General features: G+C 49.1%; 8 non-coding genes across 8 annotated transcripts; all 8 read left to right on the top strand.

Moving 5' to 3' along the window:
• The first annotated feature begins 1045 nt into the window (after window positions 1-1045).
• LOC131738434 (U2 spliceosomal RNA) lies at window positions 1046-1232 on the top strand. Its single transcript, XR_009329961.1, has one exon. It is a non-coding gene; the product is annotated as a U2 spliceosomal RNA (small nuclear RNA).
• Window positions 1233-1831: 599 nt separating this feature from the next.
• Window positions 1832-2022, top strand: LOC131738286 (U2 spliceosomal RNA). The gene has a single exon (XR_009329850.1). It is a non-coding gene; the product is annotated as a U2 spliceosomal RNA (small nuclear RNA).
• A 598-nt stretch (window positions 2023-2620) lies between these two features.
• LOC131739248 (U2 spliceosomal RNA) lies at window positions 2621-2811 on the top strand. The gene has a single exon (XR_009330416.1). It is a non-coding gene; the product is annotated as a U2 spliceosomal RNA (small nuclear RNA).
• Window positions 2812-3410: 599 nt separating this feature from the next.
• On the top strand, window positions 3411-3601 carry LOC131739237 (U2 spliceosomal RNA). The gene has a single exon (XR_009330404.1). It is a non-coding gene; the product is annotated as a U2 spliceosomal RNA (small nuclear RNA).
• Window positions 3602-4199: 598 nt separating this feature from the next.
• On the top strand, window positions 4200-4390 carry LOC131739257 (U2 spliceosomal RNA). Its single transcript, XR_009330425.1, has one exon. It is a non-coding gene; the product is annotated as a U2 spliceosomal RNA (small nuclear RNA).
• A 7040-nt stretch (window positions 4391-11430) lies between these two features.
• LOC131738433 (U2 spliceosomal RNA) lies at window positions 11431-11617 on the top strand. The gene has a single exon (XR_009329960.1). It is a non-coding gene; the product is annotated as a U2 spliceosomal RNA (small nuclear RNA).
• Window positions 11618-12215: 598 nt separating this feature from the next.
• On the top strand, window positions 12216-12406 carry LOC131739226 (U2 spliceosomal RNA). Its single transcript, XR_009330393.1, has one exon. It is a non-coding gene; the product is annotated as a U2 spliceosomal RNA (small nuclear RNA).
• Window positions 12407-13004: 598 nt separating this feature from the next.
• On the top strand, window positions 13005-13195 carry LOC131739215 (U2 spliceosomal RNA). Its single transcript, XR_009330382.1, has one exon. It is a non-coding gene; the product is annotated as a U2 spliceosomal RNA (small nuclear RNA).
• Window positions 13196-18712: the final 5517 nt, after the last annotated feature.

Here is an 18712-nt window from a genome sequence, read left to right as displayed (position 1 = left end):
CCAAGTAGAAACATGCCCCTATGCAAAGTGCCGCAAGAGAGAAACACCAGCCCATATCTTCTGGGAGTGTGATGTGGCTGGCAGTGTCTGGCTCTCTGTCTCTGTCTTCCTAAACAGGTTTGCTGACACGGCCAAGATGACCGCTGAGACTGTGCTCTATGGGCCTGCGGGAGGAATCGATACCAGCACAGCTAAGTGCGTTTGGCGTGTCATCAATGTTGTCAAGCAGATCCTGTGGGAAGGCCGTAACGTCTGTGTCTATCACAAGCAGGAGCTAGACACTATCACCACGACCAGAAGGGCACAAACTCTTATCAAGGACTTTGTAATTCTGGACATCCGGACCCTCGGGAAGGACAAGGCCTGCGCGGAGTGGAGGATCGCCGGACTTCAGGACGTGAAGATGGAATAAAGGAAAAAACTGGAACCGCTAGCTCCTAGGAGCGGGACTACGGGGCACCGCTAAGCCTTTTATTTATTTTGTCATGCCAGCATTCCGCCCTTTTTAGCTGGCATGACCGTTTTTTCAACGGTGCCCTGGTTTTATGTAGTCTTTTTGTTTCAGTTTTATTGACTTTTATTTGATTTACGTTGAATGTTTTATTTGATTTTGTTTTGTTTTGTTTTATGTATCTTTAAGATTTTTAATGTAAACTATTAAAAGTTACATTTTAAGTGTTTTAAAATTTTAGAATTTTAACTCACTGTTCTATACACTGTCCCTTTTCCCCTGTCCCTGTTTTAGATCTAGTTTTATGTTCACTTTTGAACTTTTTTAGAGAGCACTCCCCGGCCCTCACAAACACTGGTTTTTTATAGATGGTTCTTTTTTTCCAGTCACTTTTAAAGCAGCACAGGTTTTTTTCATGTTGATTTTAATCTGTGTCTGTTTTAACCATGTACAAAGCACAATTGTCTTGGTGTTTTTAAATGTATTTTAAATGCTTTTAAAACAAAATGTATGTCTGTATGCATGAATGTCATCTTTAAAAGAAATGTAAAATGAATGAAAAAAACGAATGGGTGTAAATGTAAAAAATGTAAAATCTCTTTCTCTCTTTCTTTCTCTCTTTCTCGTATCTGTTCTTATCAGTTTAATATCTGATACGTCCCCTATCAGGGGACCATATATTAAATTGATTTTTGGAATCGGGAGATGGAACAGGGGCTTGCTCTGTCCACTCCACGCATCGGCCCGGTATTGCAGTACCTCCGGGAACGGTGCACACCTTTCTCTAACGTTGGTCAAAGTCAGATCTGGATCTCTCCTGTGAGCATTTTGTCTACCCCTGCTGGAGGGAGAGTGCCAGTGTTGATGCAAGTTTTCCCGCCGTTTTACTTCTTTTTTTTTTCGTTCTCTCTTTCTTTCTTTCTCTCTTTCTTTCTCTCTTTCTCTCTTTCTTTCTCTCTTTCTTTCTTGCTGTCTTTCTTTCTTTTATTCACATGTGGTGATGATGTAGACAGCAGCAGGTTGTTTCCTGGGAGCATGCAGCTAACCAGACAAGTGTGGTGGAACATGTCCCTATGCCAGGACCTTCTTAGCAAGCCAGCCAGCCAGCGAGGCACAGTTGTAGTTACCCAAGGCACCTTGCACAGCATAGCAGCTTGGCATGACTATTTGTAAGACGCACTCCGCCAGTTTATGTTTTGTTTTTGGTGTTATGTGTGTGTTTTTGCTTTGTTTTGTTTTCTCCTGCTTAAATTGCACATTTCCCCTCTGGAAGCAGCAGCCCGTTTTTTTGGGGTCTGCTTGTGCTTTAAATTTTGCACCCACCTTTGAATCCCCCTGTGCCGTCCGGGCTGGGGGGCCCCGGGCAAGGGCCAAGTCGCCATCGCTTCTCGGCCTTTTGGCTAAGATCAAGTGTAGTATCTGTTCTTATCAGTTTAATATCTGATACGTCCCCTATCAGGGGACCATATATTAAATTGATTTTTGGAATCGGGAGATGGAACAGGGGCTTGCTCCGTCCACTCCACGCATCGGCCCGGTATTGCAGTACCTCCGGGAACGGTTCACACCTTTCTCTAACGTTGGTCAAAGTCAGATCTGGATCTCTCCTGTGAGCATTTTGTCTACCCCTGCTGGAGGGAGAGTGCCAGTGTTGATGCAAGTTTTCCCGCCGTTTTACTTCTTTTTTTTTCTTTCTCTCTTTCTTTCTTTCTCTCTTTCTTTCTCTCTTTCTCTCTTTCTTTCTCTCTTTCTTTCTTGCTGTCTTTCTTTCTTTTATTCACATGTGGTGATGATGTAGACAGCAGCAGGTTGTTTCCTGGGAGCATGCAGCTAACCAGACAAGTGTGGTGGAACATGTCCCTATGCCAGGACCTTCTTAGCAAGCCAGCCAGCCAGCGAGGCACAGTTGTAGTTACCCAAGGCACCTTGCACAGCATAGCAGCTTGGCATGACTATTTGTAAGACGCACTCCGCCAGTTTATGTTTTGTTTTTGGTGTTATGTGTGTGTTTTTGCTTTGTTTTGTTTCCTCCTGCTTAAATTGCACATTTCCCCTCTGGAAGCAGCAGCCCGTTTTTTGGGGGTCTGCTTGTGCTTGGAATTTTGCACCCACCTTTGAATCCCCCTGTGCCGTCCGGGCTGGGGGGCCCCGGGCAAGGGCCAAGTCGCCATCGCTTCTCGGCCTTTTGGCTAAGATCAAGTGTAGTATCTGTTCTTATCAGTTTAATATCTGATACGTCCCCTATCAGGGGACCATATATTAAATTGATTTTTGGAATCGGGAGATGGAACAGGGGCTTGCTCCGTCCACTCCACGCATCGGCCCGGTATTGCAGTACCTCCGGGAACGGTGCACACCTTTCTCTAACGTTGGTCAAAGTCAGATCTGGATCTCTCCTGTGAGCATTTTGTCTACCCCTGCTGGAGGGAGAGTGCCAGTGTTGATGCAAGTTTTCCCGCCGTTTTACTTCTTTTTTTTTTCTTTCTCTCTTTCTTTCTTTCTCTCTTTCTTTCTCTCTTTCTCTCTTTCTTTCTCTCTTTCTTTCTTGCTGTCTTTCTTTCTTTTATTCACATGTGGTGATGATGTAGACAGCAGCAGGTTGTTTCCTGGGAGCATGCAGCTAACCAGACAAGTGTGGTGGAACATGTCCCTATGCCAGGACCTTCTTAGCAAGCCAGCCAGCCAGCGAGGCACAGTTGTAGTTACCCAAGGCACCTTGCACAGCATAGCAGCTTGGCATGACTATTTGTAAGACGCACTCCGCCAGTTTATGTTTTGTTTTTGGTGTTATGTGTGTGTTTTTGCTTTGTTTTGTTTCCTCCTGCTTAAATTGCACATTTCCCCTCTGGAAGCAGCAGCCCGTTTTTTGGGGGTCTGCTTGTGCTTGGAATTTTGCACCCACCTTTGAATCCCCCTGTGCCGTCCGGGCTGGGGGGCCCCGGGCAAGGGCCAAGTCGCCATCGCTTCTCGGCCTTTTGGCTAAGATCAAGTGTAGTATCTGTTCTTATCAGTTTAATATCTGATACGTCCCCTATCAGGGGACCATATATTAAATTGATTTTTGGAATCGGGAGATGGAACAGGGGCTTGCTCCGTCCACTCCACGCATCGGCCCGGTATTGCAGTACCTCCGGGAACGGTGCACACCTTTCTCTAACGTTGGTCAAAGTCAGATCTGGATCTCTCCTGTGAGCATTTTGTCTACCCCTGCTGGAGGGAGAGTGCCAGTGTTGATGCAAGTTTTCCCGCCGTTTTACTTCTTTTTTTTTCTTTCTCTCTTTCTTTCTTTCTCTCTTTCTTTCTCTCTTTCTCTCTTTCTTTCTCTCTTTCTTTCTTGCTGTCTTTCTTTCTTTTATTCACATGTGGTGATGATGTAGACAGCAGCAGGTTGTTTCCTGGGAGCATGCAGCTAACCAGACAAGTGTGGTGGAACATGTCCCTATGCCAGGACCTTCTTAGCAAGCCAGCCAGCCAGCGAGGCACAGTTGTAGTTACCCAAGGCACCTTGCACAGCATAGCAGCTTGGCATGACTATTTGTAAGACGCACTCCGCCAGTTTATGTTTTGTTTTTGGTGTTATGTGTGTGTTTTTGCTTTGTTTTGTTTCCTCCTGCTTAAATTGCACATTTCCCCTCTGGAAGCAGCAGCCCGTTTTTTAGGGGTCTGCTTGTGCTTGGAATTTTGCACCCACCTTTGAATCCCCCTGTGCCGTCCGGGCTGGGGGGCCCCGGGCAAGGGCCAAGTCGCCATCGCTTCTCGGCCTTTTGGCTAAGATCAAGTGTAGTATCTGTTCTTATCAGTTTAATATCTGATACGTCCCCTATCAGGGGACCATATATTAAATTGATTTTTGGAATCGGGAGATGGAACAGGGGCTTGCTCCGTCCACTCCACGCATTGGCCCGGTATTGCAGTACCTCCGGGAACGGTGCACACCTTTCTCTAACGTTGGTCAAAGTCAGATCTGGATCTCTCCTGTGAGCATTTTGTCTACCCCTGCTGGAGGGAGAGTGCCAGTGTTGATGCAAGTTTTCCCGCCGTTTTACTTCTTTTTTTTTCTTTCTCTCTTTCTTTCTTTCTCTTTCTTTCTCTCTTTCTTTCTTGCTGTCTTTCTTTCTTTTATTCACATGTGGTGATGATGTAGACAGCAGCAGTTTGTTTCCTGGGAGCATGCAGCTAACCAGACAAGTGTGGTGGAACATGTCCCTATGCCAGGTCCTTCTTAGCCAGCCATATACTCTGGCTTCTCTTCAGTTCGAATAAATCTTTCTAAGACTAAGGTTTAGAGGGTAGTGGCATTGCCCGCTCCCTCCGAGGGTCTGTGAGAGGTTTGTTCGGGTGAGGAGGAACAGAATTTTTTTTATTTTTGACTGGCTTTCTTCAGCTCGGCAACTTTTTGGAAGACTAATGCTCAGTCTGGTTTTGGCTTGCCCAATCCAGGCCGAGGGTCTTTCAAGATTTTGTTGACTGTTGAGAGCAGTTTTTTCTTTTTCAGGCGGTTCCCGTTTTTTTCTTTTTCAGGCGGTTCCGGCTTTTCCAGACGTTCCTGGAGTTAGAGAGAAGGAGGACCTACCATCCAGACGACCTTTGAGGACCCTTTGATGACCTAGACGACCTCATCCCCAGCCCTTGATTGTAATCGAGATCCAGACCGAGAGAGCAGCAGGCGCCCAGCAGAGGGCGCCATCTGGGAGGAGCAGAGGGCGGCCCCGGACCCCGAGGAGGCGTCACAGCCACGATTCTTCCTACGTGGTCTCGGTGCCAAGCAGCGCCCCCTACTCCGCCAGGGAAGGACACCGTTCACCTGGGGAGGGGGTCCCTCTTGCGAGGCGACCATCTCCTCAGGGACTAAAGTAATAGTTCCTTCAACTGCCCAGATTTGCTGCTTACGTTGTCTCTTTTCCGTAGAGAGAGACAACCCGGATGTCCAGAGGCTTCTCCCACCCCAATCGGAGGAGCCAGCTGAAGGATGGCGTTCCGGCCAACCCAGGAAACCAGGAGGCACAATGCGGTGCGCTTCATAAGAAACAAGCAAGATGAAACGGAACCAGGACTGACGAGACTGGAGTTCAGCCGGACCATTCTTCAGAGGGGTATGGGTTTTTCCCCTTCTGACTTGAATTGTTTGGTGAAATTGCCAGGGCTTAAGGAAGTGTTTGAGGTCAGTTTTAGGAACCCCCAAAAGTTACAAGAAATGTGGTCCTTTTGGGGGGAGAATAAATATCTCGCTCCATACAAAGAATTTTGTGTGGATGCACTGACAGACAGAGAAATGAAAGTTGTTACTGTCCAATTTTTCAATGAGGCTGTTAGCGACTATGATATTACAACATGGCTTAACCGCTATGGGAGGGTGTCATCAGAAGGGAGGAAAATTACAGATGAAGATGGGGTTTGGACAGGAGCCAGAAAGTGGCTGGTACGCCTTAATGTTGATCCATCGGGCATTGGAGGCGTCCGCCACATTCCAAACTCCATAGTGTTAGGGCCCAACAGAGGGCTGGTATTCTATAATGGGATGCCAAAACTCTGCAGGAAATGTGGGGAATTAGGACACCTGGCGGCCGCGTGTACTGTAGTCAAGTGCAGGAACTGCGGCGCCCCCCACGAGACCAGCCACTGCAGAGAAGAGAGGCAGTGCAATTTGTGTGGAAAGAAGGGGCACCTGTTTAAGGACTGCCCCTCTTCCTATGCCAACATGGCCAGAGCCAGCAAGGCAAACATGAACAAGCCTAGGCCTGAGCAGGAAGAGGGAGCAAGTAACAAAGATCAGTCCACATCACCACCAACAGTATCCAAGACCCAGACTCCAGCACCACCATCATCACCAGCACCCCCTCACCCCCCCGCCCCCGAGACATGTCCCGTTTTACGAGGACCCCTTCCCCCAGCCCAGAGAGAGAGTACAACAGCCACTCCACTAGCTCCTCCAGTAGCTCCTCTGATGCAGAACACGAGTCAGGGAGGGAGCCCGGACCCAGCAGCGGCCCCCCCCTGAGTAGGGCCCTCTCAGCGCCAGCACTCCCCCTCGGCTCTCGTTATGACGCCATAAGGATTGAGTCCGTGGGGGAGGAAAGCAAAAGCGACAGTGAAAGTGAGAGTGAGAAGGAGGGGAAGGGAGTGAAGAACCAGCAGAGGGTGGGGAAAAGAAAGGGTAGAGACGAGGGGGGGAATAGAAAGAAGATCAGGATCAAAGACAGCAAGTTGCAGGTGGCCCCCATAGATCCAAAACCAGCTAATGTCCACACAAAGTCCCCAGTCTTGCCCTCGCAGGCAGAGACGGAGGCGAGTGGGACGGCTACACTGCCACCTAGTGGGCAGGTAGCAGCCAGCCAGGGCATCCCCAGCCAGCCTTCCCAGTCGTTGGCACAAACCCTAGCACACCTCGCAGAAGAGGTGTTCACTAATGCACCGAGGGAGAGGTCGGGGTCAACACCTTCCCTGACCAGCAGTACCTCTGTAGCAATGACCCTCTTCAAGCGAAGGGCCTCCCTTCAAAGCATCCTTGACCCCCTCCCTTGTATGGGCAAAACCAGGGGCCCCCTAGAGGTCCTCCTAGATACAGCACTGGAGGACATGGGAATACCCCTGGACGCGGTAAGCCAGAAGTCTGCTAACAGCTCCAATTCAACAGACGGTAACAGCCAAAGAATGCTGTCTGTCATAACCCCCCCCCCAGGACAAAGCTGACCCACACGTTCCGAGGGGCCCTGAGCAAGTTCCACCAGACTTACCTTGTGGGGAGTTGAATAGCCCCAACAACTCCACGTACTGTGCATATAAAGACGGTGCCTTCTTGGACGAGGCAGCAGTGAGTACCTTCTCAGGGGTGATGGGAGTTGCAAATAAGCCCAAGCCCCCTCGAAGCAAGCGTAGAGCTAAGAGTAGGAAGAGTGTCCCGACCTCCCAATCATAGTCGCTATGGGGTGGACGCAGCGACTCCTTTTCTTGTTAGCTACCCTGATGGCCCTGATATGTGTGTCTTAATGTCAGGAGCATCAGGGAGACACAAAAAAGATTTGATGTACTAAACTATCTAGCTAACTTGAAAGCAGATCTCATCTTTCTGCAGGAGTGTGGTATTTCGTCGAGCCCTGATTATAGGGACCTGAAGGAGAGTTGGACCCTGGGGGACTCCTTCTGGTCGGGCTCCAACATAGCCAGAGCCGACGGAGTAGGTATCCTGTTTAAAAACCCATTTATTACCTCCCGCAGCAGCAGGGAGGTAGAACCTGGTAGAATTCTGAGCGTGGATGTGACATACAACAACACTCCCCTCAGACTGGTCAATGTCTACGCACCCACTAACCAAAACGAAAGAGTTCAATTTTTTCCACAGCTGCGTCCACTCCTGCTGAGGAACGTACCCGTCATCGTGTCAGGTGACTTCAATTGTGCTCTGAGGGACGTAGACCGGAGCAGGCCACGCAACGACCGCTCTAGTAGAGTTTTGTCCTCCGTAATATCTGATTTCTCCCTGTGTGATGCAGGTAAGGACCTGGTGCCTCCCTTTACCTGGGTGAGCTCATCTGGGACCTCCTTCTCCCGTATAGATCTCGTCCTGCATACCAGCTCCCTTACGAAGACGGCAGTAGACACCCAGGCCGTCTTCTTCTCTGGTAACATTGCAGGTCCCTCAGACCTCCCAGATGGGGTCAGGGGTTTGGAAATTAAACACCTCCTTACTCGATGACCCCTCCATAGCTGCAGCCTATAAGAGCAGGCTTGTTGAGTGGACCACTTTGCGTGACCTATTCAACTCCCCTATAGAGTGGTGGGAGATGGTCAAAATCAGAACTAAGGGTTATTTCATAGCAGCAGGCAAGAGGAAAGCAAAAGAAAGGAGGGCCAAATATAAACACCTGAATGCTGCCCTCCAGCATCTGAGCCTGCTTCAGCTTCGGGGGTTCCCTGTAAGCGACGAGATAGCCCAGACCAAGCTAGATCTTTCAGTGCTTTGTAGGGAGGAACAACGAAAGGTCATGCACAATGCAAAAGTGCAAAAAATGGAGGAAGACGAAAAGTGTACTCGCTTCTTCTTCCAGAAAACGAGGGAGAAGCGGCACTTGATGTCCTCCATGCTCGACAGCAGGGGGAGGATAGTAGAGGATAGTGAGGGAGTGAAAAAAGTGGTAGAGAACTTCTATAGGGACCTATATAACATCAAAGCTACAGATGACACCCTGATAGAGTGGTTCCTGAGCCAGTTGGAGCCTGACTCAGTGCGGGACGACGAGGAGGAGGAGAAGGACCCAGAACTCACGCTGGAGGAGCTCACCCAGGCGGTTAAGACCATGAACACCGGTAAGACGCCAGGTCCAGATGGCATCCCGGGTGAGTATTACCATCTTTTTTGGGACATGCTAAAAGTCCATTTAGCGGAGGTCTACAGAGCGGTCTACAGGGAGAAGCGGTTGGGCCCTTCTATGCGGGAGAGTGTAATTACTCTCCTTCATAAGAAAGGGGAAGTTAAAGATCTACGGAATTGGCGCCCAATCAGCCTCCTTTGCGTGGATTACAAGATACTAGCCAAAGCTCTGATGCTCCGGCTACAAGTACACCTCCCTTTGGTCATTGGCCCCGACCAGGCTTGTGGCGTCCCAGGGAGGTCCATCACGGATATTTTAATGTTAACAAGGGACATTCTGGCTTATTCTAGAGAACGGAACCATCCCCTCTGCCTGTTCAACCTTGACCAGGAGAAGGCGTTCGATAGGGTAAGCCATGAATATATGTACAAAGTGATGGACCAGATGAAATTCGCTCCTGGACTTAGGGAGTGGGTTAAAACCATATATACAAACATTAGTACCCGAGTCTTGGTGAACAGGCACCTGACTGGTAAAATATCTATCCAGTCAGGGGTCAGACAGGGTTGCCCACTATCCCCACTGCTATATGTCGTGTGCATTGAACCCCTCCTGCAGGCAATTCGTAGGGATACCAATATAACTGGTTTCCAGCTGCCTGGATCCAACAGGGTCCAGGTCAAAACAACAGCATATATGGACGATGTGTCACTCATTTGCACCAACACATCGTCGGTACCTCGGATTAGTAATATCCTTGAGAAGTACTGCACGGCGACCGGGGCAGTGATTAATAAGTCCAAGAGCGAAGTCTACGTGTCTAAAAATTGGCAGGTAGATAGGGAACTGTCGGACATGTACCCTGTCAAAAAGGACAAAATCAAGATTCTGGGCCTCATTTTCGAGAACAATAGCTCGGGGGCCCAGAGCTGGACGGCGGCCATTAACCAGGTCCGTAAAAAGATTGGCGGATGGAGCACAAGATCCTTAACAATGACGGGTAGAGTATTAATAACCAAGTCTATACTGTTCCCTATCCTCTCTTATGTAGGAAAAATCTTTCCCCCAGACAGGACCACCAAAAAAGTGGTGGACCGCATTATCCACCGCTTTATCTGGGGCAGCAAGATGGAGAGGGTAAAGCGAGCCACCCTGAGTAAAGCCGACAAGAAGGGAGGTAAGGGGGTCCCGGACGTTGTGCAGCTCACCCGAGTGCAGGGGCTCACGCAAACTATCAAGAACATCCAGGCCCTGGACAGGAAGGTATGTTACATGAATCGTTTCTATTTTGCCACCTGTCTCAGGGCCTTGGGCCTCTGCACTATTGATAACACCGTGCCGTACTCCTGGGACCCCCCATTGTATTATAGAACCTTATGGGACACTATATATAAATTGGGCTCAGATAAAGCAAAATTGGCCTCCTGGGAATACAAGGCTGTAACTAAATATCTTGCCGGTTCCCAGGAAATTGAAAAAGTAGCTACTTTCTCCCTCACCCAAAGCCAAAAAATCTGGGAGAATGTGTCTCACAGCTGCCTCAGTAATGTCCAGAAGGATATAGCATGGAACACCGTCCACAGTGCACTCCCCACTCGAGCGTTCATGTTCAGGAGGGGACTAGCCCAAGTAGAAACATGCCCCTATGCAAAGTGCCGCAAGAGAGAAACACCAGCCCATATCTTCTGGGAGTGTGATGTGGCTGGCAGTGTCTGGCTCTCTGTCTCTGTCTTCCTAAACAGGTTTGCTGACACGGCCAAGATGACCGCTGAGACTGTGCTCTATGGGCCTGCGGGAGGAATCGATACCAGCACAGCTAAGTGCGTTTGGCGTGTCATCAATGTTGTCAAGCAGATCCTGTGGGAAGGCCGTAACGTCTGTGTCTATCACAAGCAGGAGCTAGACACTATCACCACGACCAGAAGGGCACAAACTCTTATCAAGGACTTTGTAATTCTGGACATCCGGACCCTCGGGAAGGACAAGGCCTGCGCGGAGTGGAGGATCGCCGGACTTCAGGACGTGAAGATGGAATAAAGGAAAAAACTGGAACCGCTAGCTCCTAGGAGCGGGACTACGGGGCACCGCTAAGCCTTTTATTTATTTTGTCATGCCAGCATTCCGCCCTTTTTAGCTGGCATGACCGTTTTTTCAACGGTGCCCTGGTTTTATGTAGTCTTTTTGTTTCAGTTTTATTGACTTTTATTTGATTTACGTTGAATGTTTTATTTGATTTTGTTTTGTTTTGTTTTATGTATCTTTAAGATTTTTAATGTAAACTATTAAAAGTTACATTTTAAGTGTTTTAAAATTTTAGAATTTTAACTCACTGTTCTATACACTGTCCCTTTTCCCCTGTCCCTGTTTTAGATCTAGTTTTTTGTTCACTTTTGAACTTTTTTAGAGAGCACTCCCCGGCCCTCACAAACACTGGTTTTTTATAGATGGTTCTTTTTTTCCAGTCACTTTTAAAGCAGCACAGGTTTTTTTCATGTTGATTTTAATCTGTGTCTGTTTTAACCATGTACAAAGCACAATTGTCTTGGTGTTTTTAAATGTATTTTAAATGCTTTTAAAACAAAATGTATGTCTGTATGCATGAATGTCATCTTTAAAAGAAATGTAAAATGAATGAAAAAAACGAATGGGTGTAAATGTAAAAAATGTAAAATCTCTTTCTCTCTTTCTTTCTCTCTTTCTCGTATCTGTTCTTATCAGTTTAATATCTGATACGTCCCCTATCAGGGGACCATATATTAAATTGATTTTTGGAATCGGGAGATGGAACAGGGGCTTGCTCTGTCCACTCCACGCATCGGCCCGGTATTGCAGTACCTCCGGGAACGGTGCACACCTTTCTCTAACGTTGGTCAAAGTCAGATCTGGATCTCTCCTGTGAGCATTTTGTCTACCCCTGCTGGAGGGAGAGTGCCAGTGTTGATGCAAGTTTTCCCGCCGTTTTACTTCTTTTTTTTTCTTTCTCTCTTTCTTTCTTTCTCTCTTTCTTTCTCTCTTTCTCTCTTTCTTTCTCTCTTTCTTTCTTGCTGTCTTTCTTTCTTTTATTCACATGTGGTGATGATGTAGACAGCAGCAGGTTGTTTCCTGGGAGCATGCAGCTAACCAGACAAGTGTGGTGGAACATGTCCCTATGCCAGGACCTTCTTAGCAAGCCAGCCAGCCAGCGAGGCACAGTTGTAGTTACCCAAGGCACCTTGCACAGCATAGCAGCTTGGCATGACTATTTGTAAGACGCACTCCGCCAGTTTATGTTTTGTTTTTGGTGTTATGTGTGTGTTTTTGCTTTGTTTTGTTTCCTCCTGCTTAAATTGCACATTTCCCCTCTGGAAGCAGCAGCCCGTTTTTTGGGGGTCTGCTTGTGCTTGGAATTTTGCACCCACCTTTGAATCCCCCTGTGCCGTCCGGGCTGGGGGGCCCCGGGCAAGGGCCAAGTCGCCATCGCTTCTCGGCCTTTTGGCTAAGATCAAGTGTAGTATCTGTTCTTATCAGTTTAATATCTGATACGTCCCCTATCAGGGGACCATATATTAAATTGATTTTTGGAATCGGGAGATGGAACAGGGGCTTGCTCCGTCCACTCCACGCATCGGCCCGGTATTGCAGTACCTCCGGGAACGGTGCACACCTTTCTCTAACGTTGGTCAAAGTCAGATCTGGATCTCTCCTGTGAGCATTTTGTCTACCCCTGCTGGAGGGAGAGTGCCAGTGTTGATGCAAGTTTTCCCGCCGTTTTACTTCTTTTTTTTTCTTTCTCTCTTTCTTTCTTTCTCTCTTTCTTTCTCTCTTTCTCTCTTTCTTTCTCTCTTTCTTTCTTGCTGTCTTTCTTTCTTTTATTCACATGTGGTGATGATGTAGACAGCAGCAGGTTGTTTCCTGGGAGCATGCAGCTAACCAGACAAGTGTGGTGGAACATGTCCCTATGCCAGGACCTTCTTAGCAAGCCAGCCAGCCAGCGAGGCACAGTTGTAGTTACCCAAGGCACCTTGCACAGCATAGCAGCTTGGCATGACTATTTGTAAGACGCACTCCGCCAGTTTATGTTTTGTTTTTGGTGTTATGTGTGTGTTTTTGCTTTGTTTTGTTTCCTCCTGCTTAAATTGCACATTTCCCCTCTGGAAGCAGCAGCCCGTTTTTTAGGGGTCTGCTTGTGCTTGGAATTTTGCACCCACCTTTGAATCCCCCTGTGCCGTCCGGGCTGGGGGGCCCCGGGCAAGGGCCAAGTCGCCATCGCTTCTCGGCCTTTTGGCTAAGATCAAGTGTAGTATCTGTTCTTATCAGTTTAATATCTGATACGTCCCCTATCAGGGGACCATATATTAAATTGATTTTTGGAATCGGGAGATGGAACAGGGGCTTGCTCCGTCCACTCCACGCATCGGCCCGGTATTGCAGTACCTCCGGGAACGGTGCACACCTTTCTCTAACGTTGGTCAAAGTCAGATCTGGATCTCTCCTGTGAGCATTTTGTCTACCCCTGCTGGAGGGAGAGTGCCAGTGTTGATGCAAGTTTTCCCGCCGTTTTACTTCTTTTTTTCTTTCTCTCTTTCTTTCTTTCTCTTTCTTTCTCTCTTTCTTTCTTGCTGTCTTTCTTTCTTTTATTCACATGTGGTGATGATGTAGACAGCAGCAGTTTGTTTCCTGGGAGCATGCAGCTAACCAGACAAGTGTGGTGGAACATGTCCCTATGCCAGGTCCTTCTTAGCCAGCCATATACTCTGGCTTCTCTTCAGTTCGAATAAATCTTTCTAAGACTAAGGTTTAGAGGGTAGTGGCATTGCCCGCTCCCTCCGAGGGTCTGTGAGAGGTTTGTTCGGGTGAAGAGGAACAGAATTTTTTTTATTTTTGACTGGCTTTCTTCAGCTCGGCAACTTTTTGGAAGACTAATGCTCAGTCTGGTTTTGGCTTGCCCAATCCAGGCCGAGGGTCTTTCAAGATTTTGTTGACTGTTGAGAGCAGTTTTTTCTTTTTCAGGCGGTTCCCGTTTTTTTCTTTTTCAGGCGGTTCCGGCTTTTCCAGACGTTCCTGGAGTTAGAGAGAAGGAGGACCTACCATCCAGACGACCTTTGAGGACCCTTTGATGACCTAGACGACCTCATCCCCAGCCCTTGATTGTAATCGAGATCCAGACCGAGAGAGCAGCAGGCGCCCAGCAGAGGGCGCCATCTGGGAGGAGCAGAGGGCGGCCCCGGACCCCGAGGAGGCGTCACAGCCACGATTCTTCCTACGTGGTCTCGGTGCCAAGCAGCGCCCCCTACTCCGCCAGGGAAGGACACCGTTCACCTGGGGAGGGGGTCCCTCTTGCGAGGCGACCATCTCCTCAGGGACTAAAGTAATAGTTCCTTCAACTGCCCAGATTTGCTGCTTACGTTGTCTCTTTTCCGTAGAGAGAGACAACCCGGACGTCCAGAGGCTTCTCCCACCCCAATCGGAGGAGCCAGCTGAAGGATGGCGTTCCGGCCAACCCAGGAAACCAGGAGGCACAATGCGGTGCGCTTCACAAGAAACAAGCAAGATGAAACGGAACCAGGACTGACGAGACTGGAGTTCAGCCGGACCATTCTTCAGAGGGGTATGGGTTTTTCCCCTTCTGACTTGAATTGTTTGGTGAAATTGCCAGGGCTTAAGGAAGTGTTTGAGGTCAGTTTTAGGAACCCCCAAAAGTTACAAGAAATGTGGTCCTTTTGGGGGGAGAATAAATATCTCGCTCCATACAAAGAATTTTGTGTGGATGCACTGACAGACAGAGAAATGAAAGTTGTTACTGTCCAATTTTTCAATGAGGCTGTTAGCGACTATGATATTACAACATGGCTTAACCGCTATGGGAGGGTGTCATCAGAAGGGAGGAAAATTACAGATGAAGATGGGGTTTGGACAGGAGCCAGAAAGTGGCTGGTACGCCTTAATGTTGATCCATCGGGCATTGGAGGCGTCCGCCACATTCCAAACTCCATAGTGTTAGGGCCCAACAGAGGGCTGGTATTCTATAATGGGATGCCAAAACTCTGCAGGAAATGTGGGGAATTAGGACACCTGGCGGCCGCGTGTACTGTAGTCAAGTGCAGGAACTGCGGCGCCCCCCACGAGACCAGCCACTGCAGAGAAGAGAGGCAGTGCAATTTGTGTGGAAAGAAGGGGCACCTGTTTAAGGACTGCCCCTCTTCCTATGCCAACATGGCCAGAGCCAGCAAGGCAAACATGAACAAGCCTAGGCCTGAGCAGGAAGAGGGAGCAAGTAACAAAGATCAGTCCACATCACCACCAACAGTATCCAAGACCCAGACTCCAGCACCACCATCATCACCAGCACCCCCTCACCCCCCCGCCCCCGAGACATGTCCCGTTTTACGAGGACCCCTTCCCCCAGCCCAGAGAGAGAGTACAACAGCCACTCCACTAGCTCCTCCAGTAGCTCCTCTGATGCAGAACACGAGTCAGGGAGGGAGCCCGGACCCAGCAGCGGCCCCCCCCTGAGTAGGGCCCTCTCAGCGCCAGCACTCCCCCTCGGCTCTCGTTATGACGCCATAAGGATTGAGTCCGTGGGGGAGGAAAGCAAAAGCGACAGTGAAAGTGAGAGTGAGAAGGAGGGGAAGGGAGTGAAGAACCAGCAGAGGGTGGGGAAAAGAAAGGGTAGAGACGAGGGGGGGAAAAGAAAGAAGATCAGGATCAAAGACAGCAAGTTGCAGGTGGCCCCCATAGATCCAAAACCAGCTAATGTCCACACAAAGTCCCCAGTCTTGACCTCGCAGGCAGAGACGGAGGCGAGTGGGACGGCTACACTGCCACCTAGTGGGCAGGTAGCAGCCAGCCAGGGCATCCCCAGCCAGCCTTCCCAGTCGTTGGCACAAACCCTAGCACACCTCGCAGAAGAGGTGTTCACTAATGCACCGAGGGAGAGGTCGGGGTCAACACCTTCCCTGACCAGCAGTACCTCTGTAGCAATGACCCTCTTCAAGCGAAGGGCCTCCCTTCAAAGCATCCTTGACCCCCTCCCTTGTATGGGCAAAACCAGGGGCCCCCTAGAGGTCCTCCTAGATACAGCACTGGAGGACATGGGAATACCCCTGGACGCGGTAAGCCAGAAGTCTGCTAACAGCTCCAATTCAACAGACGGTAACAGCCAAAGAATGCTGTCTGTCATAACCCCCCCCAGGACAAAGCTGACCCACACGTTCCGAGGGGCCCTGAGCAAGTTCCACCAGACTTACCTTGTGGGGAGTTGAATAGCCCCAACAACTCCACGTACTGTGCATATAAAGACGGTGCCTTCTTGGACGAGGCAGCAGTGAGTACCTTCTCAGGGGTGATGGGAGTTGCAAATAAGCCCAAGCCCCCTCGAAGCAAGCGTAGAGCTAAGAGTAGGAAGAGTGTCCCGACCTCCCAATCATAGTCGCTATGGGGTGGACGCAGCGACTCCTTTTCTTGTTAGCTACCCTGATGGCCCTGATATGTGTGTCTGTTAATGTCAGGAGCATCAGGGAGACACAAAAAAGATTTGATGTACTAAACTATCTAGCTAACTTGAAAGCAGATCTCATCTTTCTGCAGGAGTGTGGTATTTCGTCGAGCCCTGATTATAGGGACCTGAAGGAGAGTTGGACCCTGGGGGACTCCTTCTGGTCGGGCTCCAACATAGCCAGAGCCGACGGAGTAGGTATCCTGTTTAAAAACCCATTTATTACCTCCCGCAGCAGCAGGGAGGTAGAACCTGGTAGAATTCTGAGCGTGGATGTGACATACAACAACACTCCCCTCAGACTGGTCAATGTCTACGCACCCACTAACCAAAACGAAAGAGTTCAATTTTTTCCACAGCTGCGTCCACTCCTGCTGAGGAACGTACCCGTCATCGTGTCAGGTGACTTCAATTGTGCTCTGAGGGACGTAGACCGGAGCAGGCCACGCAACGACCGCTCTAGTAGAGTTTTGTCCTCCGTAATATCTGATTTCTCCCTGTGTGATGCAGGTAAGGACCTGGTGCCTCCCTTTACCTGGGTGAGCTCATCTGGGACCTCCTTCTCCCGTATAGATCTCGTCCTGCATACCAGCTCCCTTACGAAGACGGCAGTAGACACCCAGGCCGTCTTCTTCTCTGGTAACATTGCAGGTCCCTCAGACCTCCCAGATGGGGTCAGGGGTTTGGAAATTAAACACCTCCTTACTCGATGACCCCTCCATAGCTGCAGCCTATAAGAGCAGGCTTGTTGAGTGGACCACTTTGCGTGACCTATTCAACTCCCCTATAGAGTGGTGGGAGATGGTCAAAATCAGAACTAAGGGTTATTTCATAGCAGCAGGCAAGAGGAAAGCAAAAGAAAGGAGGGCCAAATATAAACACCTGAATGCTGCCCTCCAGCATCTGAGCCTGCTTCAGCTTCGGGGGTTCCCTGTAAGCGACGAGATAGCCCAGACCAAGCTAGATCTTTCAGTGCTTTGTAGGGAGGAATAACGAAAGGTCATGCACAATGCAAAAGTGCAAAAAATGGAGGAAGACGAAAAGTGTACTCGCTTCTTCTTCCAGAAAACGAGGGAGAAGCGGCACTTGATGTCCTCCATGCTCGACAGCAGGGGGAGGATAGTAGAGGATAGTGAGGGAGTGAAAAAAGTGGTAGAGAACTTCTATAGGGACCTATATAACATCAAAGCTACAGATGACACCCTGATAGAGTGGTTCCTGAGCCAGTTGGAGCCTGACTCAGTGCGGGACGACGAGGAGGAGGAGAAGGACCCAGAACTCACGCTGGAGGAGCTCACCCAGGCGGTTAAGACCATGAACACCGGTAAGACGCCAGGTCCAGATGGCATCCCGGGTGAGTATTACCATCTTTTTTGGGACATGCTAAAAGTCCATTTAGCGGAGGTCTACAGAGCGGTCTACAGGGAGAAGCGGTTGGGCCCTTCTATGCGGGAGAGTGTAATTACTCTCCTTCATAAGAAAGGGGAAGTTAAAGATCTACGGAATTGGCGCCCAATCAGCCTCCTTTGCGTGGATTACAAGATACTAGCCAAAGCTCTGATGCTCCGGCTACAAGTACACCTCCCTTTGGTCATTGGCCCCGACCAGGCTTGTGGCGTCCCAGGGAGGTCCATCACGGATATTTTAATGTTAACAAGGGACATTCTGGCTTATTCTAGAGAACGGAACCATCCCCTCTGCCTGTTCAACCTTGACCAGGAGAAGGCGTTCGATAGGGTAAGCCATGAATATATGTACAAAGTGATGGACCAGATGAAATTCGCTCCTGGACTTAGGGAGTGGGTTAAAACCATATATACAAACATTAGTACCCGAGTCTTGGTGAACAGGCACCTGACTGGTAAAATATCTATCCAGTCAGGGGTCAGACAGGGTTGCCCACTATCCCCACTGCTATATGTCGTGTGCATTGAACCCCTCCTGCAGGCAATTCGTAGGGATACCAATATAACTGGTTTCCAGCTGCCTGGATCCAACAGGGTCCAGGTCAAAACAACAGCATATATGGACGATGTGTCACTCATTTGCACCAACACATCGTCGGTACCTCGGATTAGTAATATCCTTGAGAAGTACTGCACGGCGACCGGGGCAGTGATTAATAAGTCCAAGAGCGAAGTCTACGTGTCTAAAAATTGGCAGGTAGATAGGGAACTGTCGGACATGTACCCTGTCAAAAAGGACAAAATCAAGATTCTGGGCCTCATTTTCGAGAACAATAGCTCGGGGGCCCAGAGCTGGACGGCGGCCATTAACCAGGTCCGTAAAAAGATTGGCGGATGGAGCACAAGATCCTTAACAATGACGGGTAGAGTATTAATAACCAAGTCTATACTGTTCCCCATCCTCTCTTATGTAGGAAAAATCTTTCCCCCAGACAGGACCACCAAAAAAGTGGTGGACCGCATTATCCACCGCTTTATCTAGGGCAGCAAGATGGAGAGGGTAAAGCGAGCC

The sequence above is a fragment of the Acipenser ruthenus genome, chromosome 10 (genome assembly GCF_902713425.1).
Source record: "Acipenser ruthenus chromosome 10, fAciRut3.2 maternal haplotype, whole genome shotgun sequence".
NCBI lineage: Eukaryota > Metazoa > Chordata > Actinopteri > Acipenseriformes > Acipenseridae > Acipenser > Acipenser ruthenus.
Note: the sequence above shows the minus strand (reverse complement) of the source record. Positions and strands in the feature narration are given on the sequence as shown.